Source organism: Suricata suricatta, chromosome 14, assembly GCF_006229205.1.
Source record: "Suricata suricatta isolate VVHF042 chromosome 14, meerkat_22Aug2017_6uvM2_HiC, whole genome shotgun sequence".
Classification (NCBI taxonomy): Eukaryota; Metazoa; Chordata; class Mammalia; order Carnivora; family Herpestidae; genus Suricata; species Suricata suricatta.
Window position 1 is genome coordinate 47,597,481 of NC_043713.1, and position 9,236 is coordinate 47,606,716.

Consider the following 9,236-nt stretch of genomic DNA (forward strand, 5'->3'; position numbering starts at 1 on the left):
CACTTTTAACGGTACCCTTTGATGAACAGAAATCTAATTTTAATGTAATTCAATTGTCCTCATTTTTAACCTTCCTGTTTGTCAGCACTTCTTTGCCCACCCTGAGGTCATGAAAATATTCTCCTATTTTTTCTTTTAAAAACTTTGTTGTTTATCTCTTATGTTTAGATCACGGATCCACCTGGAATTGATTTTGTTGTTGTTGTTAAGTATGATATGAGAGAGGGGTCAAGATTCACCTTTGTCCCAAACGAGTATCCACTGGGCAGACATTTCTTGGAAAGGCAACGAGTTATAGAGTCTGGCTTTCACAGCTTTCATGGGGAGGCAGCCCATGTCACCTGGAGCTAGTCTCAACTCTGCCCTCAGCTCACTGGCTCTGTGACTCTGGGTAGGTCACAAGGGCCTCCATTTGCCTGTACATGAAGTGATGTTAGATTCGATAATCTCCCTCATTCCTCCCAGCAGTGTGGGATCCAGCAGAAGTGACATAACACTCCAACTATGTGCGGCATTATTAGTTCTGGAAGCTCTGGGAACATATTTAACATATCTGAATCCCAATTTCCTTACCTATAAGATGGGTACGATCATACCCATATGCAGGGCTCTTGTGAGAATAAGAAAATCAATGTCTGAGAAGTTCTGTACTCGGCATGTTATGTTGTTCAACAAAAGGCACCACGTGTCCCTGCTGTGCATAGTCATGTTGGAGACAACATAGAATTTGCCTTTATTCAATTTTAGTGAAGATAAAGTTGGTGCCTCTAAATTTAACTAATAAAAGAAGTTTGTGAACAAGTTTGTTTGGCAATACTGCTGACTAGCTCTGTAATGAGGACCTTAATTTTGCCACATTCTCTTCATTCCTAAGAGATATTATGTAGTAAAGAAAGAAAGAGAAAATTCACACAGATATAAAAAGACAGCTTTCTTAAAATTGCTTTCCATTATCCTTGAACTCAAAAGTTTATCCTACACATTTGTGGAGTCCAGGACAGGACTGGATGGCGATACTTGTCCATGATGAATTAGGTGTTAAGTTATCAAGTTTCTACAAAGAGACTGGCGCAGGACTTTTCGGCTTCCCTAAATGCACGGCTTCTAAAGACCCGCCCCTCCATCATTCTCATCTCTTAACCATTACGTGACGTATTTCCCTGACTTTTGGTATCATCCATCTCCCTTAACGAGAATGTGAACTCGATGGGAGCAAGAACTTTTTTTAACTTATTGTGTATTTTCAGCACGTAGAAGAATGCCTGGCACATAGCACACATTCCGTAAATATTGCTGAATAAATGAATGAAGGCAAAATAAGAGTCATATCAAAATATGTATTGGGGCGCCTGGGTGGCTCAGTTGTTTGAGCATCCGACTTCGGCTCAGGTCATGATCTCATGGTTCGTGGGTTTGAGCCCCGCATCGGCTCTGTGCTGACAGCTAGCTCAGAGCCTGGAGCCTGTTTCGGATTCTGTGTCTCCCTCTCTCTCTGACCCTCCCCTGCTCATGCTGTCTCTCTCTGTCTCTCAAAAATAAACAAAAAAAACCCCAGAAATAAGTATTTTTAAATATATCAAAAGTCGTAACGACATGCAATTAAGCCTGTGTCATATTTAATGTTACATGGAAATCAATAATATATTCTGGCTACAACACCTCTGTCAATCCCAAACTCCAGTTATTGTAGATGTTCAGTAATAACATTACCACAAAAATATTAGCCCTGTTAATAATCAACACATTTTTCTCAAGTACGCCTTTGGGAACTATGAAAAAGGAAATTGATATTTCCCACACACGTATGCTGTAATTGTTGGGTTCTTTTTTTAAGAATCATTTAATAAATACAGGTTACTGCAAATTGTTCAAAAATGTTTTTCCTTTCTTTAAATAAAAACAGACATGGGAGTCATGTTTAATATATCCAAATATTAAGTTTTACATGTTGACTATTAGAAAATTGTTCAATTTTTCCCTTACCAAAATAAATTGTTAATTAAGATAGACAAAAGCCAGGAAACATTGAAGTTAGTCATTTAATTTCCTTACTAATTCAGAGCTGCCTGGAGTCATTTCCTGCAGGAATCGCACGTCTTCCCATTGAAGTGTTCACGCAGCTGGTAACAAAATCATCAGCTCAGGCCATAGGTGATTCTCCAGGCTCCAGTTAAAATCAGGTGCTTTTTTTTTTTTAATATTCATGAGGGAGCCAGATCAACTTTAGGAATAAATCTAAATGCCTCCTCGAATGCTGTTTTCGCATTGCTCTGAAAAAGCAATTTGGTCTAGTGGGAGAAACCGAAGACAAAGAAACCTGACTTCAGGATTTGGCTCAGCCACTAATTAGTTGTATGACCTTAGATTTCACCTCCTGTGCCCTAACAGCCTTGTCTACGTGAGCACAGTAACTCAAATTTTGCCTAACCAAGTTGTTTTTAAGATGGAAGAATGGTAGCCAAATTCTGAATGTAGCTATGTGCATGACCCAAATACAATGGTAAGCTTGTAATATTCTTAAGCTTAGAAAACTTGTCTTGTACTTCATTGGACTTCACCTTGGCCAGTGCAAGGTGCTGCGTGTGCAACAGGTCACTGATAACTTAGAGAAATCAACATCTTTTGCAGTATTATGAGAAAATTGATCATTGTTCCTTGCAGGTCTAAAATGTGCAAGCTTTTTCCTCATTCCTAAGTTGTCTATTTACTTGGGAAGCTGAAAAATTAATCACACTTTTATTATTTTTTTTTGAAAGAATGGCAGGAGTTTTGATCAAACATGTACAATGCTGTGTTGCTGAACCTGGGCTGGGGTTGGGGGAGAATGCAACCAAGGGTACATCCTTTTCTTGTCCAAATGTTTTCCTAATTGAACCAGTCAACTGAACAAGGAAGGACTCCGGTAATAAGTCATATTTTAAGAGTTTATTTTGTTTATTTTGGCAATCAGAAGGAAGAAAGCAGTCTGCATATTTCCCACATTGGGTGAGGACACACTGACTTCTGGAGAGCTTGAATCAATAAGCTGAAAGAAAAGTTCAAATTCCAATTTCAGAAGAACTTGGCTTCTGCGTGTTAAACTATGGGTTCATATTCTTCTGCCTTGCGGGTCCTCTGCTCTCTGCCGTCCTTGACAGCTTGCACCAAGCTGACCACTGGGGACATCAGTGGACTTCTGAATGAAGACACTGTCTGACAAGGGTGATAGAGAGCATGAAACACATATTGTTCTACTCTTTTGAATATATTACATTTCTTGAGAACCACAATTAAGTTACGTATTTTTAACAGTAAAGCACTTTATTGATTGTGGACATGAAGCTGAGTTCTTTCATGTTTTGGCTAGCTAGAAGGACATGTGCACCTAGTGGTTCAAAACAAATCTACAGGCATGATTACTGAGCACATGATGAATTGTGGGTGTATAGAAATACTGAAAATTGGAGCTTGTTATTCTGTACAATATTTGCTCGAATTTTGTGTTCATTTTAATGATAAATGAAACAAATTAATGTAAGTATTGTGTTCAGGTTCTGGAGTCAGACTTTATGGGCTTAAATTCTGTATACCTGGCATGGATTGGAAAATGCTGTTGAAGTTCTCCAAGCCCCAGTTTGCCCATCTATAAAAGTGTGGTAACAATAGCATCTTTCTCAAGCAGTAATTATGGGCATTCAGTGGAATAGTCTAGATAAAGGAAGGTGCTTGACACATCGTAAGTCATCTGTAAGTATTAATACTATTATCATCACTGTCATTTGGATGACCCCTGTGCAATAAAGTATCACCACATGATTTCATAGTATCTGTATTTAAGGCCATGTTGAGAATCATTGAAGTTTGTTAGAGTGGAATGGAAATAATGTTGGGGTAATGCCTGATTGTATGATTCTAATATATTTACAAGTGACCACTGTGTACAGGGCATTTGCTGGGCACAAACAGTGATAAAATGTAAACTAAGTCTAGTTAGGCTAGATAGGAGGAATGCATAGGAACGGGTGACAGAGAGAGAGAGAGAGAGATTGCCACCAATATAGGGTGGCACTGAGCCTGGAGTGAGCAGCACAGAATGTATCATAAGAGTTCCAGAGAGGGCGTGATGGCAGATGGCTGAGGTATGGTTTTGTGGAGACCAGAGATTCGAGGTAAGCCTGAAGCAGAGATGGTAGAGGGCATTTCCATTTTAGGAAGTGGGGTCTGGGAGTAAGGATAGTGTACGCAAAGGAGGCAGCTCTTTTCATTATATTCAGATGTTTGTTGCTTATTTAGAGCAAAATATTACTGAAGGGGGAGGGGGAACAGGGGTGATAGTCATGGAGGGGGGTACTTGTGGGGAGAAGCACTGGGTGTTATATGGAAACAAATTTGACAATAAACTATTATAAATTTAAAAAATAATCAGAACAATAAAAAATAAATAAATAAAACTTGCCTAAAACAAGCAACGTAATATGTATTGGTCAGAAGTTCAACTTTTGCTTCCACAGTGGCTCTGACATAGCTTCTATGTGCCTTTCCTCCTTTGGAAACTTTCAGGGAGCCTGGAATCATGGGACCTCCCTCATTTTGATTAGCCAACATTGCCCAAACTGGCCATTCAGTGATTTAATTGACCTTTTAAGTGGGTTCTCAAATGCCAATGTTTTATAAATTAGGCAGAAGCATTTTGCCCTTGGAAGGTGGGGGGGGAGTCACAAAATCTGTCTCAGATTAATATAAAAATGGCTTAAATTTTATCCATGTTTAATGTTTGTCTTTACATGTTTTTCTGATACCTGTGGTGCCTACTATTGCTTATCTGCTAGCAAATTCCAGAAGATAACAAGTTAATGATTAATTAGCAAACAAATATTCATGGAAACTCATAAAGAGCCAATTGCATTGAACTGATATGTGTGTCTGCATGTCCATGTTAAAATTTTGTAATAAGGTCATATTTCTTGTGATCATTTTTTCTACTTACGTTGGGAATTAAATATATCAGAATTATGTGGTATTCTGTCATAGGTGTGGTGCTCTCTGTAAAGAGCTCCAGGATTTCCAGAAGCTCCTTCACCTAAATTTGAGAACTAGAGTCTAAGAGATAACCTACCTCAACTTCAAATGGAATGGTAAACATGTGAGTTTAAACTTAGTGTGACAGAGGTATTTTCCACGCTGAAACATTTTGCAACATAAACCAGGCCCTACATCAGGGGGCAGAGGAGGAGCTGGCATGCAGATTACAGTAGTAGAGCAGCTTCGTCCAAACACGGGGAAAGTCAGATAATGGAGACAGTCGTCTGACTTACAACAGCAAACATTTCATTTTATTTTTTAAATTATTTTTAATGTTTATTTTTTAGAGAAAGAGTGCGAGTGAGGGAGGGACAGAGAACAGAGGGAGACACAGAACCAAAAACAGGCTCCAGGCCCTGAGCTGTCAGAACAGAGCCCCATATGGGGCTCGAACTCACAAACCGTGAGATCATGACCTGAGCTAAAGTTGAACACTTAACCAACTGGGCCACATAGGTGCCCCAACAACAAAAATTTTAAACACAAAGGTGACACATACGCAAAACCTAACTGGAGATATAATTTATATAGTTGCAGGAGACACTACTGGTGCCTACTCTACACTATTTAAAGTATATTTCACACAGTCTGCAGGAGATCTAGAGGATTGAGTCCAGTTGCTTATAGAAGTACATTTACTGGCTTTCTTCTTTTTCTGGGCTCACTTCCTCACTGTACTTCCTGAGATCACCTTCTGAATAAACGTCTTGCACACAAATCCTTGTCTCAGGCTCTGCTTTTGAAGAATTCAAGATATTAGTGTACCTAACAAACACCTCACTGATCCTTGGAATCATACAAGGGAAAGTAATAGTAATAAATATGAGTCTGTTAAAATACTATAGGTATCATTACTGAGAACTTATTATATGCCAGCCGTTGTACGAGAAACTTTCCTTACAGTATCTTATTTAATCCTCACAAGAATCTTATGAATTACATATTATCCATATTATTTTTAAGGTAGTAAACTAAAGCTTAAGAGGGTTAGATCACTTATTAAAGATGACTAGGAAATGACGAGTCAGGGATTCAAACCCAAATCCTTTGTTGGGGCACCTTGGTGGCTCAGTTGTTTAAGCATCTGACTTCAGCTCAGGTCATGATCTCACAGTTGATGAATTCGAGCCCTGCATTGGGCTCTGAACTGACAACTCAGAGCCTGGAGCCTGAAGTCTGTGTCTCCCTCTCTCTCTCTGCCCCTCCCTCACTGTGTTCTCTCTCTGCTCCTCCCTCACTGTGTTCTCTCTCTCAAAAATAAACAAAAATTTTTTTCAAATTCTTTGTGGTTTTTTCTATAAACTCATGCAAAAGTGTGGTTTAATCATTCATATATTGATTTCAATCATAACTTTGACAAAACTACACCCCCAAAGAAGCATCTTTGTAACAGGTATATGTGTAACAAGAAAGAACCTGATAGGATTGTGTCCATCCTCCAGATGAGCAATCCTCAACACGTGTGGTTTTGTTTGTTTGTTTGTTTTGTTTCTGGAGTTTTTCTTTTGTTTGTTTTAATTTCAGAGGAAAAATAAGTGAAGCAGTTATGAACTATTTTTTTAAACATCAAAATTAAGCTGGTACCTATTTTATTTTTACCCCAGGCATCTCGATTCTTTGTTTTGGATCATAAAGGTTTGTCATTAAGGAATCTGGTCTCTTAAGTATGCAAGTTCTCAAGTAGTGGTCCGGAATCCCTGACCCTTCTTCGGCTCAGCCCTCGGGCTCCTGGCCCCCCTCGTGGTTCTGCTGACCGATCTCACCAGCTGACCCGGGACTGTGCCCGCCTCCTCATTAGGAGCAAGATCCTGAACCTCCTTGGTGCCCCTGCTGCCTTAGTTTCCCCATCCAGAAAGTGAGGTTCCTGTGATCTCTAGTCTTGCTTAAGTTTCTGTCTAAAATCCTTAAAGTTTTTCTTCCATTTCCTTATTTCACAAATGAGACAGGAACACCTCTTTTGTTAGAAGCGATCCGTGAGTGTGGCAAGGCCTCCACACCATTCACCCCAGAATAACCGTGGTTTCCGCTGTCACTGGTTTAGTGTGGATCATTCCAGTCCTTTTCCCATGCAGGAAACTTCTGTGTCTTGGTGGCATGATATCAAGGAGCCCTTGGGATAGCCTTGGGTTCCAGAGTGCAGAATTATCTTCCGTGTGTTTGGGGGAAATGGAGCCTGTGGCAAAAGAGAAAGTGAGTTACTAATTGGATTTATGGCCATTACTCCCTGAGCAGCCCTCTGCCCTCAGTAATCTCCATAGCAGTTCAGATAGGATCTCTCTCTGTAAAAGATCCAGAAGACTCTGTAAGGAGAAAGCTGGCACATCTCCTGCTCACCCAATAAAAAGTCAGATTGTTATTAAACAGTCCCTGAGGCTACTGTGATTTACATTCATTTTAATGGTTCTCTTTGTAGATCAGTCCTTTTAATGGGGGATGCCCTCCAGTTCCTATTGGTTGCATTTAAAATAAATATTACACCATCTCCAGCTGTCCAGCTCTCCTTTCATGCTCTGACCCGCCACAGAAAGGACAGGAAGCTCTCACATGTTCAAGGATGCTCGACACCATTATGTGTGTAGCAGAGAGGTAGAGACGCAGGTCTCCAGGTGCCCAGCAACGGGGGAATGGAGACGGACCCGACGGAACAGAGCATAGCACTCAGCAGCAATGAGCTCGATGGACAGGAAGCAACATATGGAGAACTCAAAATCTTTAAGTAAAAAGTAGGAAATAGAATAAAACATACAGTGCAATGCTATGTAAGACACATTTCTATATAAAATAATGCTACACATATATTTTCAAGGACACATACCCAAGGACACAGACCAAACAGAGTAGGGTGGTGCCCCTAGCGGAGTCAGAAGTGGGCATGGGAGATGAAGGAGAGAAACCAAAACTGAAAACAGACACAGCTCTCACAAGGAATGGCGAATTCGCATGATGCTCAAACTTAATGCTTTTCGCCAGCGAGTTGGTAAACAAATAATGAATGAAAGCAACCACAAAATCACTTGTCTTTTACTTTTCTTTAAATTCCGCCACCCGAAAACATTTACAGACCTCCTTCTAAGCCTGTGACATGATTCAGGTTCTGCTCTGTGACCAGGGGACAAGTCACTGGCCTCTCTGAACCTCAGTTTCCTCAGTGGAAAAAGGAAAGGGCGCTACCTAGGTCACAGTGTTGTGAGTCTGTAAGACAGCAGGGTTTGCAAGATTGAAACGAGGTAACATCTGAGGCTCAGCACAGGAGGGCACCGGGCAAATTTCAGTCACTTCCCACTGGGGAGAACGGGAGCACAGTGGGACCCAAACAGAGAAGAGTGCAAAGCTCTTACACATTTGCTGCCAACTCACTTCAAGGACTACGAGAGGCAGAAGCAGGTGTTCATATGATGTTCACCTGTTGTCTATTTTTGTATGGCAGAGGGGGACCTAGCCACAACATGTCACCCCATTGGTTACCAGAACTAATTTGGCATAACCAGCACAGGTGCCCCTCACCTCTCCCCTTCGCTTCAAAGCTGCCGTTTTAGTCAAAGCTGACGTGCCCATTAGGGGCACCTGGGTGGGTCCGTCCTTTAAGCACCTGACTTCGGCTCAGGTCATGACCTTATGGTGCATGGGTTTGAGCCCCCACATCAGGCTCTGTGCTGACAGCTCAGAGTCTGGAACCTGCTTCAGATTCTGTGTCTCCCTCATTCTCTGCCCCTCCCCCACTTGCACTCTGTCTCTCTCCTCTCGCTCTCAAAAATAAACATTAAAAAAAAAAAAGCTGACCTGCCCACACTGAGGCAGAGCCCTTCTTCAGACTGTAAGGTACATCCTCCTAAGACCCGAGGTCCAAGGTCAACTCCTAAATAGAGGGCAGCGCAGTCACCCTGTGGCTGCCCCCCGGCCCCTGAGCTCTCTGTACCTGCCCCTAATCCAAAAAAAAGGCCCTCAGGCCTTGCGCCCTAAGAAGAAAGCTTCGCGCTTCACCTGCCCTTTTTCAGCAGAAGAAACAGGCCAGAAGAGCCTGAGAGAATATTCTCTCCCACAGGCTGAGCAATCAAGGTTTCCTCTGCAAACAAACTCCAGGCAAACCAGCAAAGCAGGAAGCTGGACTGGGCCCAGGCTCCTGGTCACTCTGGGCAGACGACCGTCCAGCTGGGGCTGGGGCTGGCCTCTTCATC